At 38.7% G+C, this 20,148-nt stretch overlaps 1 long non-coding RNA gene across 1 annotated transcript; it reads right to left on the reverse strand.

Annotated features, from left to right (window-relative positions):
• Positions 1-13,963: 13,963 nt before the first annotated feature.
• On the reverse strand, positions 13,964-15,742 carry LOC123971623. The gene is made up of 2 exons (XR_006825237.1): positions 15,384-15,742; positions 13,964-14,208 (listed from the first exon to the last, which is right to left on the reverse strand). It is a non-coding gene; the product is annotated as an uncharacterized LOC123971623 (long non-coding RNA).
• Between the last annotated feature and the right edge of the window lie 4,406 nt (positions 15,743-20,148).

Here is a 20,148-nt window from a genome sequence, read left to right on the forward strand (position 1 = left end):
AAGTGGTACTCTTTAGTTCTATCGGTTCTCCCGTCTCCCACATGTTTCATGACAGTAGTATAACAATGTCACACTAGAGACTGTACTGACAGTAAGACGTTGCTTTTAAGTTTTAACAACCAATTCCTTTGTTAATCTGGTTGCAGAAACTTTCTGGCAATGTATCTCATCGAGGCAATGCTTTCGTATGGTTTTCGAAAGTCACAGAATGTTTGAATGGATGACATTTTGAAAATGACATAAATTTGCAGCGATAATGGAGAATAATTTCAAGTAGGTTTCTAGTAAATCCATGTCATGTTCCATGAAAGCCAAACATAAGAGATAAATCTCAACACTTCTGTTATGGTTTACAAATGGTCAGCAGAAATGGATATTAAAAACAAGCCATAGATAGTAGACAACGCACAACTAACACTATTGTCCCTTTAGCCACGTGTTAGTGCACAAACAGAATGTGTCTGAGTCTGTCAGTGTAGGAGGAACATAAAAGTGTAAATATAACTGCTTATCTAGGAACATAAAAGTATAAATATAACTGCTTATCTTCTCAGGAGAAAACACACCTGCCATGTTTATTTCACTACAACAGGTTGTTTTTTTTATTCTGCACTGGATGTTCTTATTGCTAAATTGGCAGCAGGTGGGGAGACATGTAGCTGCAATATAACCAATTACAGTAATGATGGGTGAGGGCTGTGTCTCATTTCCCATTGCAATGGGCTAATGTGAGCACACCTCACCAAACACACTGCATACCAATGGTACGCCTGAATTTCAGTAGTTTCCAGCTCTGTGTCAGTGGCTATGTTCAGGCTCAGGAGCGGGGTGCTTGTACTGTTAAGTGCATTGTAAGGAATCTCTATTTATTCCATTTATGGTTGCCATGGTAACCGCTGGCCAGAGGCTAAAGTGAGCTGTGCCCTTGGCTCTCTCAGATTAATGGCCCATTCAGTCCACTGCTGTTCAATTGATGTCCCCTTCGCCTTTCTCATCACTACAGGCACAGCTGTCTTTACATTTAGATTAATGCAGTCTTCAGCCATCAGTATCTGCATCAAGGATCTGGAATCTGGGCTGCAGTGTGGTGCTTGCAAAGACTGTCAAGGCTGTATGTGTTTCCCTGTGCTGTGTCCCCATGTTCCTCTTCTGTCCTCTAGTTCTGCCCCAGGAGTGCTACAGCTGATTGCTGAATAAGGTCCACCTGGCTTCAGAAGGCGGTCATTAAAAAGCTCCTATGCAAGTATCAGAAAGGAGGCTTTTTGAGTTGGGTCTGCTGGTCTAGCTGCCTCTCAGCTGGGGAAGTTTGTGTTATGACTTTATGTTTTGAACTTATTGTCTTTTTATGTTAATAAGTCCCACAGATTTGGTTGTTTTAAAAGGTGTTTATTTGTTTAGTTTGGGTCAGTGTTGGAGTGTTGTTTGCCCCGTTTAGCCACCATAGGGTGGGGAATAACAACAGAAAAAGTTTTAAAAGGTAATAAATCAATTTTGCGAAAATTAAGGCCATTAAAAAGTATTAAAAAGTTTTAATCGCCATTTAACAAGGTATTAAATGTTGAAGATAATTTTTTTTCAATATGAAAATCCTGTTTGTCCAAAAGTTTGTTTGCTAAAAGTGTAGGTGAACGTATTTATTTATAATGCATAGCCAAAAATACTAGACAGGCAGAGAGTAGCGACTGTGTGATTCGTTTCTGTAACGTGAAATAGGCGCAGGGATCTACCGTGCGCCTATTTCACTCTTAAACGCTCCCAAAAATAGATCCGTGCGAACCGGGAAATGATTTGAGTACAACCGACCGTAATCTCCCACCCCGCCGGACCCTCAATGTTAAGCGTCCAAAAAATAATCGGAGTGGCGATCAGGAGTAACGGGATTAACCTGGTTGGCCCGTCGCCCTATGGCCACTTGAACATCCCCGTTCCTGAAAAACAAGAGCGAGATGCGCTGCAAGAAGCTGAATCCGTAAGACAGAAGACAACAGGGAAAAATTCAAGGAGTGTGTGGGTTTGGCTATTTAATCTCTGCCTTTTATTTAAACACGTTGAACTTCTCATAAAGCCGATGCTCTTGTTAATGTCACTTTTTGTGAACAGATCAATCACAGCTTGGATGGAGTGGGATTTTAAAAAAGAGTTTGACTTGCTGCAACAAACTTTATAAATGTTGAACTCAGTGTTTTGCATAAATGATTATGATTATTGAGGAGTTAGTAGCCTGCCTAAAATAAAGGTTGGAGACTCACGCAGCCTAGAGCATTTTTCTTGCGCAAAGTATAAAAAACAACCCCAAACTGAAGCAGCTGTAAATTGAATTAATATTACACTAGTGGTAAGTTATATACTATTATATGAAATTATATTGAACATAATGAATACATTAATATCAAACTTACAGTTTACTATTAAGTTAACAAAGTACTTTTAACTTAATGTTATAATGTTATACTAATACAGTCATTTAGACTAGTTCCTCTTCCAGGTTGTGCCTGTGCTACACTGCCTAAGATCAAGTGGTCAATGAAAGTTATCACACAGCATTGCAGGCAAGCTCACATTATCTAGTTTAAACCAACTAAAACACAAAATTACACTGTGTCACATGATTTGCTGTAATGTTGCGTACATAAACGTCATAGCCTATGTAAGACAGTTGCTTTTTGCAGGAAATCTGACCAGTCCTTCACATAGAAAACAATAGGCCTATACAGGCTGTTATAGGCAACTAAGAAAGTTGGTGAACGCCTCAATTTTTAGGTGGCGTTACAACCTGATGACATACAGGCAATAAATATGTTATAAATATATTTAAATTCATTTTAAAACCTCAAAAATGTCCCTTTTAAAAGGTGTGTGGGTGATTTAATCGGTTACAGCTCAAAGTGGCGCGGAAGTCTTAAAAAGGTCTTAAAAAGGTTTTGAATTTTGCTGCAGGATTCCTGTGTATATACCCTGAACAATGACTATTGAATATCTGATTACAACTGAAAACATGAGACAGAAATACCCATGAAATAACCATTTATTAAAACATAAAATAATACTCCATAATAAAACTGTTAAACGTGTTCAAAAGCACCATCCAAACAACAACATATGCAGACTAAAAATTTTAAAGTGAACACCGTCCTTGTTAACTTGTGTACACAACTGCTGCCTGGCAAGTTTGGCAAGAGTTGGTTGGATATACTACTTGTAGCACATCTTAGTTTTAAAGGTACCCCGCGGTTTTGTCCGGAGTCAACTCACTCTGAAGTGTTTCAGCAGAGGAGCGTTTAGCGTACACGTTGTTAATGTTGTTAATTTGTCATTTTATGTGCTTCAACTACAGATAACTGCTCTCTGTGAGCCTGTTACATTCCACTCTGTGTGGGCTACAGATCCTACATGGAGCATTTCAGAATAAGAGAGTGAGATTTTGCTGAGTTATTCAGATGTTGCTTATTTGTTCAGTTGCCCTTGATTTTAGTGGTTTAGGTGTAGGTGTTTTATTTTGAAATCGACCGCATTCTCTGTGCCGTTCTGTGTCTGACTTCCTGTCTGGTTCATCTGCTCTGTGCTGCCTGACGCGGCTTCAGTCAAAAATAGACTGGCAGTGAATATTGAACTAGCAAAACTTCAATAAAAAAATCGCAATTCGAATCATCATAGCAATATCTGGCAGAAAAATTGCAATTAGATTTTTTTTTTCCCCAAAATTATTCAGCCGTTGTTTCAATTACACTGATCAGTTATGGTCAGTAACACACAAGGAAACAGACTAACGCAGCTACAAGGGCAGTAAAGGAGAAGACAGAAGATTGGGAAAAAGGTTTAATATATTTAGGTCTGACCCTTAAATACTGGGGCACAACATTCAAACATCCCAGGACTGTCGCAGTGTTGCACTGTTTCATTAAAATCAAAGGAAGCACATTATGGAGTGTGCACACTATCTCAGATTTCATGGTTGCTGACAGTACTGTCTTCTATTGACTTTGTCTTTGCTGTAATCTCATTGGGATAATGGACTGTGCAGAATACTTTCAGTCTTTCTTCAACACGAGCCTTATTCAATCATTTTGCCCTGTAACTTGTTTAGAAGAGACTTGTTTTTATCATTTTTATGGATCCCTATCAATGTTATTAAACGGAAAAGGTGATTCAACAAGATACTGAGTGATATTTATGTGGAAACTGTTGAATGAGGAGGTGGAAACATAACATGAAGCGGTTGACATTCTTGAGAGTCGAGCCCGGACACAGGTGGAGGATAAACTCTCCCAGCTCCGATCACCGAGGCTATAAATCGACAATCTTTTCTTTCTAAGCGAAGCCACTTCATGTGAAAAACGATACCACTGTCACCTCCTTCCCATTCACTCTGACTATTGAACTGGCTGGTGGAAATGTCAGGTGATGCATGTTAACTCTCTGGCATTTTAGTAAACAACAGGTCTGAAGTGGATCATGGCTCATCATGTTCCACACCCTCAAAACGAGGTTACGCCTGCACCATAGCTACAATGTGTAATAAAATAATAATTATAATTGCAGCGTGTAGGAAGTTCTCCAAATCATCACTAATATGCTCTCTGAAACCACTGAGAGTGAACACAGTGATAGTTATAATGATGATAATGTGTGTGAGCATACATTCAAACAAAGGGTATCATTTGTACATGAGGGAACATGTAGCATTGACTAATAACGAGTAGGTAATTGGATGATTCAGAATTACAATGAGTACAATTTTCATTGTTATATGAGAGGAGACCTGCGTTTCACCTAGTCAGGTGGTTGAATCAGTTTGTTAGACGGATTCCTCTGTGGAACTGAGCTATCTCCGCTCAACCACGCTCCTCTCGGCTGGCGTAATTTTCTGTCGGATTGTTTGACTAATTAAATTGGCCACACTGTCTGTCGGCAGTGACAAAGATCAAAGGCCTGAGATTCAGAACATGGAGACACAAAACTCCAACGTAAATGGAATTTGGTGATGACATAGAGAAGTGAAAGAAAGCTGAGATGACAGGGATAAACAGAAATTATATTAAAAAGATGCTGCTTTAATTGTTGTTGACAAAGAATAAGGTGGGAAAGAGAGTGGAGATGTGAGAGACACCAACAACAGAGGGGAGAGGAACACAAGTCATAAAAAACACACAAGTGACAATATTACAAGTGGCCCTGAGAGGTGGCATCAATTATTATACTCTGAAAGCAACAGAAGTTAAAACTAAGTCCTTGTGGGCTTGAAATCACTGACATTGGTTTGAAGAGGCGGAACACATGATCTGAGTATAATCCAAGCCCCTCTTGTGCAAACAGCTGAGGAAAAACACAGAGTTAATGATGATTGTACTGTTCTCATCAAACTGAAACGGCAAGCTAAACTCATTTCTCCAACATCTTCTCCAATGAACAGGTCGCGTGTTGTCCTTGGCAGAATTTATTTGAGAAAAGGGAAAACTGAAATAAACACAAAGAAACACAGGTAAATATTACAAAATTGTAGTTAAAATAATGACGCTAACAATATTCAGGTATGATAGCTTGTTACTTCTGGTAAATACATCATTAATGCGCTAAATAATAGCATGAATGACTAACTAAATTTTACATTATTCCACGGGCTCCTAAATAAATAATAAATACTTACTGGCAATGCCAGACTAAGACAGCAGAATAAGTAGTTGGTTGAGAGGACGGTCAGGCTCCAACATGTGCTCATCAGTATACACTCAAAATGGCTGCCCTCATGTTAAATAAGAACTTCAAAATAAAAGTCACTTAGATGTCTTAATCTGTTACATTACAATGATTTAAGACAGAGAATTAAGACATGAAGTGAGCATTATGGTTAGGAGAGGAGCCAAGAAAAGACTGATCTGAATTTATGGAGTCTAAACTATCAAGTTCCAACATTGATCACATTTGACTGGCAAAATTGTTTGAATCCCAAAAATTATGAATGTGAGCATTTTTGCAGGTTTGCATCCATGCAACTATTTGCTTATGGTTGGGGATGATAGCCTACATTGTTCAAAGAAGTCAACAATGTAGGATTTGGTTTCAGAAGTGAGAGGACACAATAAAAAGACATGCATTTGTAGTAAATAATTCTGCCTTCCATAAGTCTAACAAATAACTTGAAAATTTAACTGTATTGACGCTCTAACCCTGAAAAACCCCTGCAGTTTTTGATTAAGGTTCAACATTGTCATTATTCAGCAAGAGACTTTAATTCAGAACAGAGCACATAAAATCAGTCTGTATGCTGATGATATTACATTGACATTCTGTCCCTTAAAGCCTACTGGATTTAAAGCCCGTCCGTGAGCTCTGCGACCGTCACAGCTCCCTGACGCATCGCAGATGCCAGCCAGATATCTAGCATGCCAAATATTTGGAGATGTCAGCCAACTCAACATCCACATCCAGCCAATGAGAGAAGGCGGCTGGCAGAGCAGGCAGCTACTTTTTCACTGCAAAACACTTTTTACTCATCTCCAGCCTCCAGACAGTCCCTGCTACCTGCGTGTGCTAATCCATTCTTTCACCCATATTCTTTATCTTTATAATTGCTATTTTTATAATAACAAACAAAGGCTGTTTCGTGTGTAGGTTTGAGTCATTTCCCGTTTTACATTTCACGTGTGTTTTCTTGACAAAACGTGATTTGGAGACCAGCGTTGGGTGACACAGCCACTGTCAGCTCATGTAGTGTGTGACCCCCTGTCACCGCTCAGTCTCATAGTGTGAATGCCACAACGACTTCAAGACTCCCGTCACAAGACAGTTGTGTAATCTGAACAGCATGGTGATCGGCCGACGCTGAAAGTTGTGTAGTCTGCACGAGCCTTAAAGTGGCTATAATAAATGTTTTTATGCATCAAATGGCGAGGTTACAGTGAAAGGAGAATTATCACCCAAGTCTACTGCTCCATTTGGCTTTACGGGCTTTAAAGTGAGTTTCAACTCATTGTCCACTCCCAACTGTGGCAGCTGTATTCAGAGATAAAGTTCTAGAAACCCACTGTACTCATACGCAAACAGCAGAGAGACACTCTTCGTTTGCTACACTGGTTAAATATATTTTGCCACAGGCATGTTCAGTCCAAAAATGTCTTTAAAACAAATCAATAAATCACTAAACATCTCACTTTTTTACACACACACACACACACACACACACACCCTTGAATAGTAGGACCAGCACTGGGAAGTTGTTAAGCAGAGTAAAATCATCTCTCTTTCATTTCACACCCCAGTGAAGATGTGTAACTGATGCTCCATGATCCAATTCCCGATGATGATGTGTCTGCCCAGCCTCGGGCTGCAGTGTAGACAACTGCGGCTGCTTCTACTGTATGTGGCTCTGTGGGGCTTGTTTAAGCTGCAGGGTGACTGTAACTGCAGCAGAAACAGGAGCTCTACTGAGATGCATCTCAATGAGAACTGGGGAAGATGTGTTTTTCTCACATTTTCACACCATGAGCTACATATTTACCTCATAAATAATGTGCAATGCCTGTTCCCTGCAACATTAGCCAATAAAGAAGAAAAAGCATTAGAAGACAGAAAACCTCAAGCCTAGGTAAGACACTCAGCTTTTCATTTACATAAATATCAACATATCAATCTACATACAAATATGAACACAAGGTGGAGTTTCATTTAGGCTGGTGGCTCATGTTAAATGTGATGGTGAAGAAGATGATTTCCTTTCTAAATATTTAGAGAGAGAAATGAGGAAGTTAGGAACAGAAATCATTGATATTAAAGCAAAAAGGATTTTAACAGCTGAAATATGGTCTGATTTGTTAAGAAATCCATTGAAAGCACTCACACATCTACATATTTCCTTAATTCTTCAGTTTTATAGTGACCATTTCCGTTAATGTATGATGTAATTGTGACCAACATGCATAATTATCAAAAACAAGATAATAATCTGAAGATCAGATCATCAACAATCAAAATAAAAAAGTCAAGTAGTCCTGTCCAACATGTTCTCATCCCAGGGCTTCAAACACCGACGCTTTGACAAAGCACACAACGTACCCTTCAGTGTCTGTATGAAACGCTTTAAGATGATGTTAACGTTGTGAAGTGGTCACAGTTTGGTTAGGTTTAAGCACCAAAACCACTTTGTTAGGTTTAGGAAAAGATCATGGTTTTGTTTGAAATAAGTAAGTTATGTTACTGTAGTGTGACCATATGCAGTGCGCAGTACCAGCATTTCTACATTTTACTGTTTGGCACATCAGGACTTTTTCTTGCGTACTGGCACTTCTCACAAGTCAGTGGAAATGTCAGTGGAATATGTTAAAACGTAATTGAGATAAATGCTAACGATCACAAAAAAAGGAAACAACATTGATTGTGAATCCCTCTAATACAACATGAACAGTTTCCATGATTTCCATGTGTGGAAGTTTATCTTTACATGTTGCTACAGTAAACATGGCATTTCTTAATATGGAGGCTTAAACTTAGTTAAACTCATCTGCTGTTATCTGTACCACTGAGACTGAAACAAGCTTTAATGTCTTTTTAAGTTTTAAGCTGCGCCCTCTTCATACTTCCCAGCAGCAGTAATCATTGTACTGCCATCAGAAATCACATTAATGAGACACACTCTGAGCAGAACCTTTCCTTTGAATACCTCTTGAAGTGAAAGGAACAGCGATCATTAAACCCATTTAAGAGCAGAGCAAAATTAACGACTATTCTTAAAGGTCTCATAAGCCCAGAATCCCTCAGTAATTCAGAGCTTTTGTTCCCATGACAGCAGCAGGAGGACTCTGCAGTTCTGCAGTGAAATCTCACTGATGAGTCTGATATGTACCATGTGTGCCACACAGCACATTAGATACTCTTAAAGATGAGTGTGTATGTCGTGCTTCCCTGTTCATAAAATTAGCACCTTGCATGAGAGCCAAATTTGTACAAATTACTGAGGTGATTAACCATGTAATTTTGACTCAGTGATGTGATTGCAGTGCCAGCTTAGAGAAGAAGGGAGGAAAAAAAATCAACAGGGTGGGAGTCGAGGGGAGGGAAAACAAGAATTCTGGGCAGCAACATCCCAGGAGTCTGGTTGGTAGACAGACGCTGATGTTGAAATTCAGCTCACACAGTCGCCTGCAAACCATGCTGCTCACCAGGGAGGGGAAGGATGAGAGACAGAGGGAAAGAGAGAAGAGGGGGGAGCATGCAGCATACAGAGGAAGAGGCTAAACTTTGATGTACACGCATTTCACATGCATACAATCGGACAACTTCCAGTCAAATCGTAGGAGTGAGGAGAATGCATCAAAACGAGGCCTCCACCTGGATTCATGTTAATTAAAATTTCACCTAATTTAGAATTCGCATATACAATATAATTTCCAATAATTCAGCTTATCTTTAATGTTTGAATTTGAAATTGTGATGCTGAACAGCAGAGGGGCTCTCTGTAGTGATGATGCCATGTCACAAATCATGGAGCCGCCTCCACAGTTGGTGAAACAGGAACAACTCAACTTGATCACGACAGAGTGGTGATTTAATGCTGTGTTCAGACCACATGATGTTGCATCAAGTAATCATTTTATCATGGATTTATCATCAGTGTGGGGCCAGTTACTCAGAAATTGTGATAAGTTACTAGTTACTTCCTAATCCTTAAAAAACTAATGTTACTTAGAACTGGGTGATATTACATGTTACGTTACTATATTACTTTCACTAACCCACAAACGAAGCTGTCTCTCCCGACTCCCGACTTTTTAGCTAATATCACATTCATTCAGCAGTAAGGAGGTTTTTTACAAGTCATGACATTTCTTAACGCCACCGGTTGAAATAACAAAATAATGCAAGTAAAAATTTTTAACCTCCTCTACATGGATGACATCAAGCTGTATGCTAGAAATGAGCGAGACATCGACTCACTGATCCAGGATCTACAGCGACGACATTAGAATGTCGTTCGGACTGGACAAGTGTGGTCGCATTGGAATCAAAAAGAGGGAAGATGATCACAACCGAGGGGACTGAACTACCAGAAGGCCACATTGCAGATGTTCAGGACAGCTACAAATACCTCAGGGTGACGCAGGCTAATGGAAACCATGAGTAGGCAGTAAAGACGTCCGCAAGTACCTACAGAGAGTAAGGCAGGTCCTGAAAAGTCATCTGAATGGGAAGAACAAGATCCAAGCCATCAACACATACGCCGCTGGTATAATAAACTGGCCAAAGGAGGAGATAGAGGCTACTGACATCAAGACAAGAACGCTCCTCACAATGCATGGAGGGTCCTACCCCAAATCCAGCACCCTGAGAATGTACACCAAGCGTAGTGAGGGAGGCCGAGGGCTAGTGAGTGCAAGACCACTGTCCAGGATGAAACAGCAAAAATCCAGGAGTACATCAGGAAGATGGCCCCCAAAGATGAAGGTGACGAGGGTGAGGACAAGGAAGACGAAGAACCTTCATGGAGGGACAAGCAACTGCACGGCATGTATCACAGACAAATAGAAGAAGTGGCTGATATCAAGAAATCCTACCAGTGGCTGGTAAAGGCTGGACTAAAGGACAGCACAGAAGCACTAATCAAGGCTGCACAAGAACAGGCACTCAGTACAAGATCAATGGAGGCTGGGCTCTACCACACCAGACTGTGCAAGGATGCCACTGAGACATTACAGCACATAACAGCAGGGTGTCAGATGCAGGCGTGAAGTGCGTACATGCGTACATGTGTGTGTGTGTGTGTGTGTGTGTGTGTGTATCTCTCTCTATGTCTACCTCTGTGTATCTATCTCTATATAGCTCTATATCTATATATAAATCCGTGTGTTGGATGGAAAGTATTATCATTAAATGTTGGGTTTTGGGTCTTTGTGGGATTTAATTAGTGATAGTAGAGATTCAGACAAGAATTATAGGGAAGGTGGCATGCAACAAAGATCCCATGCCGAATAGGGACCAGGGAGTTTTAATAGTCTTTCCTTTTCTTAGGTTTGTTTTCAGGTTTAGGGAGATGAATGTGTGTCTTTGAAAAGATCCACTTCCCTTCCCACAAGACCATCTAAGTTGTCCTGTGTCACATTTTTATAATGTAGCATGGTGACAAATGTGCACACAGAGTGAAGGTAAGTGTATACAAACACAGACAGGTGAGAGAATAGGGAGGCTGGCAGGAATGACAGCGATCCGGATGAAGAGACAGAGACAGAGCCTCGGGATTCTGCTGTGCTCACCTGTTTGCATAAAGCAGATGGGTAAATGAGTTTGACAGTGCAAACACAAACCCAACACATACGCACATGTGCACCGGGATGAGTTATTGGATCACCTTTTGTACATACACAACATAGTGCCAAATCAAATATTCAGGGGCTTAATTCCCACCTTAGAGTTCACAAAAATACCACTAAACCACAGCGTCCTCTGATTGTCTGGACATGAGAAGCTTTGAGTCAATCAAAATGTTAATAAGCTCATCCGAGTCGCCTTCAGTTACCGTGTGCTCGCAGCAGTTAAGCTTTACAAGCAGAAGGAAGTGATTTACTGACTTTTTCCTGACAAGCTGCCCTACCTTCTTGGTGGTGGCTGTTGGGGCTGTGGAAGACAGGGGTGGCGAAGGTACAATGGATAAGACTATGCCTTTGGTGTGAGAGACCTGGGTTCAATCCCCCACTGTGACCCATCCACCATTGTGTCCTTGAGCAAGACACTTAACCCCTAGTTACGTTACCTCTGACGTGTACTGTATAGCAATTGTAAGTCGCTTTAGATAAAAGCATCAGGTAAATATAAGACAGAATTGTCCACAGACTCTGCCCTGTTTTTGGTTAAAAAACATTTGAGAGGTTTTAATTTGTCATAATTTTCCTAAAAGAATACTACAACTGATAATCCATTGAAGATACTGCTGTAAAAGACCGAGCTCTTTCTAGGAAAGATAGTATTAAAACATTTAGTTTGAGGGTTCATTGATGATATTGGAAACATTTTTTGTCAAACAATTTTTCGTTCTTATTGTCTTAGTGTATTATCCGGCAATGTGTCTGTATTATGTATTATAATGGTAGGCGTAATAACCAATTTGATCATTTATTATTTGCTAGATATAAAATATAGATAACTCTATATAAATGAATAACATTTTGTTAAAGAACCTCTGACCTTGTTGTGACCCCTTTTTCTTTTTACATATTTTGTTTCCCTTGCTCTGTTTTTACATCAAATAACTGTGCATTTCATACTCACTCTTCTTGCATTTTGCAATTTTTATCCATTTTTTTGTCTTCTCCACCTTCACATCCCTCATTCAGTCCATCACTCATTCTCCAGATACGACAAAGGTGCATGATGTTGATTACATGTAATCAGGCAACCTCTAGCCAGCATTCCCACAGTGCATTAACTTAACAGAAAAAGCAAGGCATGATGGGTAGGGAAGGGTTTTGAAAGGCTGAAAGAGGGGAAAAAAAGGGGGGGGGGGGGGTTTACTAAATTGGCATCAGGCACACTGCCATTTGTACCCGCTATACATACCATTTTGCCCTCATCCATCACCCGCTCCTCCCTCTTGTTTTGGTGTTCGTGCTTGTTCATTCCAGGTCAGAGGTGGTAAACAAACAGGGGGCTTCACTCAGAGACCCACTCAATGCCCTCCATTGATCTGCAAATGTGTGTGGGGGGGGACACTTTTGGCTCCTTTGTTCAGAAGAACAACCAGATTTGAGTTATTTGTTTACTGTCATGCAACATTTGACTCTTCATCTGCGTGTGAGATGCCGGGACCTTGAATAAAGGCGATGTTGCTATAAACAGAGCAGGAAGAAGAGAGGAGAGGGAGGTACAGTAATTAATTTAGCATAGAGAGGCGGAGTAGAATGTGAGCACAGGAAGAGATGATTTGTTGGTTTCGTAGAAAAAAAGAAAGCAGACAGAAAGGCGTGTGAGCTGAAGCAGTGATCATGACTTACTCTTTCAGCGGGGCTGACCCAAGAAGATTTAGTTAGAAAGAGACAGTGAGAAGAAGGAAGGCTGTTTAAACTGGAAATAAGTTTAAATGTTACAAAGAGCACTCTATGTCTATGGCTGTCACTTGTATTTAGAAAGTGGCAAAAAACCAAAACATTTACGTATTTGTGATCTGTTCAGAAGCATTGGACATGCAATGGCCTGAAGGGGAAATGGCTGAATGAAATCATTTTGTTCAGGTCAGCACAACTATATATTTTGTAGTTGTTTTGGGCTAAGTGATCACTGTTCAGTAAGTTCAGTAGTGATCTTTGTAAGATTATTAGTTCAGCAAAGCACATCTAGCACTACACTCTTTTCATAAGGTATCTAGTCTTTCAGTCAGATTTTTAGCTAGGCAGTAACTATTGGATTGATTCAATCACCACTGAAGGAAGCTTGAAGGCCAAAAGTTACAAATGTGTTACTAATAAGTGTTTGAAACAATCTGTCCCCACTTCTAGTTTTAAGTAATTAGTCCTGACTTCAGCAGGGATTCTAAAATGCACCATCAACCCATCAACTGCATGACCATTTATCAGTTTATTTATCAGTAAACAAGGCTATTTTGCTGTCTTCTATAATGTAATTTGAGGTAAACTACTGTTCATGTGTCAAAAGATTATGTTGGGTATACAATATCAAAAATCAGGTTTAAAAGTAAGGCTGTGGGCTGTTTCAAGGATTATCTGAAAATAACGGGCATTAAAATTAGACGCTTGTCCTATAGGTTTGCACGCAAGTTTTCCTTTTCATTGCTTACATAAAAACTTTTTTTCATTAATCAACCATAGATAACAATGGAAATGGAAATCTCATGAAAATCCCATTGCCACTGTTGAGCATGTGTTTGTGTAAATGAGTCATTCATTTGTCAAATGACTGTTGACAATGTTGGCAAACACTTACCAATGGGAAAATGGTATCTGCTTAACAATACAATCCCACAAAATGAATGAATGAATAAATCTTTATTGTCCACCGAGATGGAAATTTTTCTTTGGCTCGCCAAGACATACAGTAAAAATGAACATTCAAACAACATCAAGCAGAGTAAAGGAAATATGGTGCCTCCAGCTGAGGCACCATATGCAAAACACACAACTCAGCTCAGCGGTGAGATCTGACCAGAGGGAACATCTCTACTGCATCTGAGCCACGCACGCACGCACGCACGCACGCACGCACGCACGCAATCTATGGAAGCAAAAAGAAGGCCACAAACATTTAAAGTTTTAATTATTTTACTTTAATAGTCATTTGTCTGAATTATTGTGGTTTGAAATACATTGGTGGGGTTATTTCAAATGATGCAATCTCAAAACAGATAATTTTTTTTTATTATATTACTGTTTCTATAACTTCTGATGGAAACTTAAAGTGTCTAATAATCAAAATACCTTAATCAAGTTGCTGAAAAAACATTCAATTGCTCATTTTCGGACCTAAAATTCATGTGAAATCAAAAAATTAGTTTTGCTACATTTTGAATTGAAAGATTAAAAATTTCACTTGTTCATTCAATCTACAAAGGATCAGTCACATGATCCAAGCATCTAATTTGCCTAAAACACAAGAGGAAGAAACCTTAGTGCCCGCATGTTCAAGTTAGAATTGTTCATCTTGCATTTTGGTGTCTAAATTAAACTGAGCCAATTTGACCAACTTTTAAGATCTGGAGTTGAACAACTTGAATACAGTTTTTTTTTTCAGTATTGATCTATTAAAGTCTTTTCCATCTGATTTTGTAAATGAATCAAAACACCGGTAGCACACTTTGTTAATCCATGTTTAGTATTTATAAGCAGAATATAAACATTTACTAAATAATGTTATGTATTTGTAAGCAGATATGGACATTTTCAAGTGTTTATTAATGTACAGTATTTGTCAATTAGAACCTTTCCCATGAATTTTATTATAATAATTTTGGTTTTAGTGTATCGTCCATTATCTGTTTACACAGCAGCCTCGACAGGAGGAGTTATATTTGACAAATACATAGATACATAGCTGCTTACAATTACATTATATTTTGTTATATACCATGTAATATGTATGTACTGTTTATAAATGCTAAATGACTGTTAAAATAAAGTGTTACCTATATATTTTAAGTCTAACTGATTTGATTTGTTTTCTGGGGAAGAATTGTCTTTTTGGCAAGCAGAAACAAGTTGTGAACAAATCATTGACTTTTAACTATTTACTTATTTACACATCCAGCAGTTATGGAGCAACATTATCATTCATTTGGAGTCATGTTTGTGTCCACCTGACACAATGAATGCAAGTCTAAAATCCACTCTCTTTCTTCTCTCATTTTTGGTCTCACCAACTCAAATATCAGTCTGTTTAGCAGATGTACTCACCAGCTGATCACTAACTACATCTGTCTGCTGTTGCTGCTGAGGTGCAGGTATACAGTGGGTTTTTGATGAAAACAGCTGCAAAAAAAACAGCCATGAGAGCACAGAGAGAACTAAAACATTTACTGTAAATGTAAAGCCGGGGAGAGCCTCAGATTCAGGTGCCAATTCTTTGCTGGTTCATTAATATTTAATATGAGCCACTTCTTTCACATCATCATGTTGTTTTCATATGAAATCACATATTTGAAAAAAGCAAAACATTTTATAAATTGAAAAAGATGGATTTCCAAGTAAAATATATTAATGCTCTAAATGCAGTTCAATTTAAATATTGCGTTAGTGATTCAAAATACAATGGCTATTGTTTGCTTCCATACAAGCACGCACACATGTGCACCACTGCTTCACAAACACACACTTGAACATAGTGTCCCCTGCAGTACTGTAGAGTTCACTAATCACTATGGCAACCGACTAGGTCCACATTTTCCTTTCAACCACCTCACCTCATTTAGAACAACAATACTTTCACAGCATCGGGTGCTCAGTCTTTCTCACTCTCTCTGTCTCACATATACTCGTAATAGCATTTCTCTGTTACGTGAACACAGTGCTGGTGTCTTTGAGCCGACCACATATCCTGTTATTTGTGTTGCAGGGTTCTGCTCCATGTCTGTCATCTAGTAAAGCATAGCTATTCATAGAGGCAATCAATGCCAACCGGCAGGATGAGTGACAAAACAAAGCTTAATGACGTGTGAGGCTGCTTTTCATAGCATGTATAAATAAACTGTACACTGCTGCTCACCAGTGAGTCTGCACAAAACAATTAAAGAATGAGTCAATAAAAGACAGACCTTAAAATCTCTCAGCGCGGTGTTTATTGTTTGTTGTGACATGCTAAGGAAAGATAAAATATTTTATCTAAAGCAAGAAAGGTAAAAAGTCAACAGGTAAGTGTGTAAGCATAAATAAAATTAATTTTGATTATAGATTATCAGTGCACTACATGTCCACCAGATTTCATCTGACTGTGACTTAATGCTGCTGAATATTTTCAGTAAATTTTTTGGTCTATCTATATATCTCTATATCTCTATATATCTATATCTATCTATCTATATATATATGTAGATAGATAGATAGATAGATAGATATATGTTCATTTTAGATGATTTCTGCTGTTGCATTAATTTATTTATTCATTCTGTCCTTTTCAGCAACTCAAATACACCTCAAGTCTGACGTATCATTTTGTCAATTTAATGAACTACAAAAGCTGCCAGAAGCCTTTTTTATAATAATGATTCACAACGTTAAAAAAATATATATATTCTGGTATGGGTAAGGTATATGAATAAAAAAAAAGCGAGAAATAATAATTTACTCTGGACAAAATTATAAATGCAACACTTTTGTTTTTGCCCCCATTTATCGTGAGCTGAACTCAAAGATCTAAGACTATCTCTACACACTAAAAACTATTTCAACCCAGAATATTGGGTTATTCTTTTTGACCCAACTTCTGGGTTAAAAGAACAACCCCAATATCTGAGTTGAAATTGGTTGGTCCCTTTTTAACCCAGGAATTGGGTCAAAAATAACCTAACTTGGGTTACTATGCCAGCATGTCTTATTTCTGAAAATAAAACTTTGTTTTACAATATATCTGTCACGATGTGGTGCAGGCAGAAGAAGAGGAGGAGTCCAAAGTTCCAATTCAAACGTTTTACTAAACGTAAGTAACTCCAAAAAGGTACAGACAGCCAGGATGTACTCACACTAAACAAGACTACAAAGTATAACGGCCAAAGACTGACTGAAGGAACTAAATACTAACACAGATGAACATTGATTAACTGAACACAAGTGATGACGGTAATTAACAAACCAGGGAAACAGATGAGTGGTTGTAAAACAGAATAAAGGAGGACATGTGACACTTTTACATTTTTATTGCATTAAATTAAACTATATAAAAAATAGAAAAATAAACAACTCTCAAACATTCAACAACAATAACGTAAGGCTTATAGTCTTCAAATATTGGTTGTGTCATGTCATGTGTGACTTTACACAGACTTTAAACTAGTTAGATGTACATGGCAAGCACAGAATTACCACGGCTAACGCTAGTCTCAACGTAACTAAGCAATAATAATATTTTCAGCAAATGGTGCTAAACTAGCAACGAGGACTTGGACACAGAAAAGTTTACGTTACATCAACACTGTAAATACTCACTTACCATGAATACACAACAAAGTTGCACCGAAGAAGGACAGGCCAAAACATATCGACGGTTATTTCAAATGACTGTTGTGAGAAAATTGCGGGGTGGTTGCTACACGTTCATGCCAATTGAGCTAATTTGAATTTGAGAGAGAGAAAGCCAACCCTATAACCCAGAACATGGGTTACTCTTTGAAAAATAACCCAGAAACCCAAACAACCCAGGAATTGGGTCAAAATATTAGCCCTATAACCCAGAAAATGGTTACTTTCTGAAAAAATAACCCATAATTTTAACCCAACACAACTAACCCAGAAAATGGGTTGAAGAAATAACCCAGGAGTTTTTAGTGTGTATGTACAGAAAAGGCCGATTTCTCTCAAATATTGTTCACAAATCTGTCAAAATCTGTGATAGTGAGCACTTCTCCTTTGCCGAGATAATCCATCCACCTCACAGTTGTAGCATATCAAGATGCTGATTAGACAGGGTATTGCACAGGTGTGCCTTAGGCTGGCCACAATAAAAGGCCACTCGAAAAGTGTGTTTATAATTTTGTTCAGTGCATTTTAATACAATCCTTTCAGTGTTATATTTCATTGGCTGCAGTGGTGTGCAGTGTGGGAGAATTTCCTTGGTTCAACGCTCTCAGGAAAAAACAATTAAACAAATACTGTGTGAATATAATTGCTGTGTGTCCTCACACTGGATTCTAGCCTCAGAGGAATGATGACTTGATAACTCAGCCACTGTACAGTAAATGTGGCTAAAAAGAGAAGGGGTGCCCAGTTTCAGGTGATGGGCAGCAGACACAGAGAGAATACAGTGGTAAAAAATAATAAAACATTTACTCAAGAATTTCATTTAGTAGCATTTCAGAGGCAAATAGTATACTCATTAAACCACTATTAATTACTTTAATACTTTTGTACTTTTAATTTTAAGTAAAAAAAATGTAATGCATTTAAATTTGTAACAGATTTTCTACAGACTTTCTATATTATTACTTTTACTTAAGTAAAAGAGCTGAGTTAAGTCTTCCACCAAGCCAGAATCACATGTCTGTATGTTTCTGCAAAAACAGGCTAAGTGAAGTCCTTGTTTCTGATTCCAGATCCCAATAGCACACAATGCAATTTCAACACAGTAATACACAACATCTAACACACATATCTGCCCCAAGAACGAGACATTTTCAACCACAACAACCCCGATTTAACCACTCAAACACACACACGCGCACACAGTGAGCAATCATAGCCAGTCTGCAGTCCCCAGGCTGGCAAAGTAAATGAGGTAGAAATGTATGAAGCCTAAAACTTCCCCAGGGAGACATTATGTGAAAGAGACACCATTTCACTAAGGAGAGAAGCCACACAGGGCCACAAGAGAGGAGTAGGAGAAACAAAGCTGCTGAGAGGCAAAACAGAGGGTACTCAGAAGGGAAAGCTGAGAATTTACCCTGTACAGTATACGAAAATTTGAGGCTGATGTACACCGCAAACCACAACTCAGAGAGTCAACCGTCATGGACTCTCATTTGGATGAAAAAGTAATTTTGCCTTGCGAAGCTCAGATGCATTGACTTGGGTTGCGGCTTGTGGGTCAAGCCTGTGGGCAACAAAATACATTAAAATACTTGCTACTTGTATAACATTCACTGGCAATGATATTTCCAATACAGGAAGAATTACATTTCTGCACCGCCCAGCATTGAAAATTGGTCTTGACCATTAGCTAGTGTGTAGCTGGCAGACTGATGCATCATAATAGGAGGTTACTGAAACTAAGGACGCTCAAAGTTCTGTTTCAGAAAGCAAGAACTTAAAAAAACATTGGATTGTTTATGTAAACTTTTTTAGAATCATCCAATTTTGACATTTCAGTCTGGCATCCGACTGTTGCAAGTTATTTAAGTTACCCAAACATAACCATAAAAACCTTAATAATGCTTTGATTGCAGGAGCAGATATTGTAGGGAAAAGAATTGAAAAACATTGACAGTGAAGATACAGTCAATATAGGATTCAGTATGCTTAATGGATTAGGTTGCAAAGTGTGCTGTTCAATCATGGCAACAGCTTTTATACCTGTTCCAAACGGACAGGCTCAAAGAACAAAAAGCCTGATGTCAGCCTCCTCCTGTCTGCATACGTCTGCCAACCCAGACTTTCCCCAACAACTCTGTACGTTTTGCATCTTTGTCTCGACAAGATGAATCGTAGAAATGAGGATAATGCAGAATACTTTCAGAAAGTCTCACCTTGAAGGATTCATTGAGTTGCACTCAGTTGTTCACACAAAATGTAGAACTACAGTAATTGTCTAAACAATGATAAAAGACAGACTGAGAGAGAAGTTTAAATCTTGTCTACGTTCACACCTCCACACACCAAACCAAGCTCTGTGTGAAGAAGACTGAAGATTGTTGGATTGTCTGTTTTGGAAAGTCATATAACTTCCTATTAGCCGAAAAGGAGCAACTCCAGAACAGATGACAATACAATAAGAGGTGTACAGGACCAGTTATGA

This window comes from Micropterus dolomieu, linkage group LG05 (genome assembly GCF_021292245.1).
Source record: "Micropterus dolomieu isolate WLL.071019.BEF.003 ecotype Adirondacks linkage group LG05, ASM2129224v1, whole genome shotgun sequence".
Lineage (NCBI taxonomy): Eukaryota > Metazoa > Chordata > Actinopteri > Centrarchiformes > Centrarchidae > Micropterus > Micropterus dolomieu.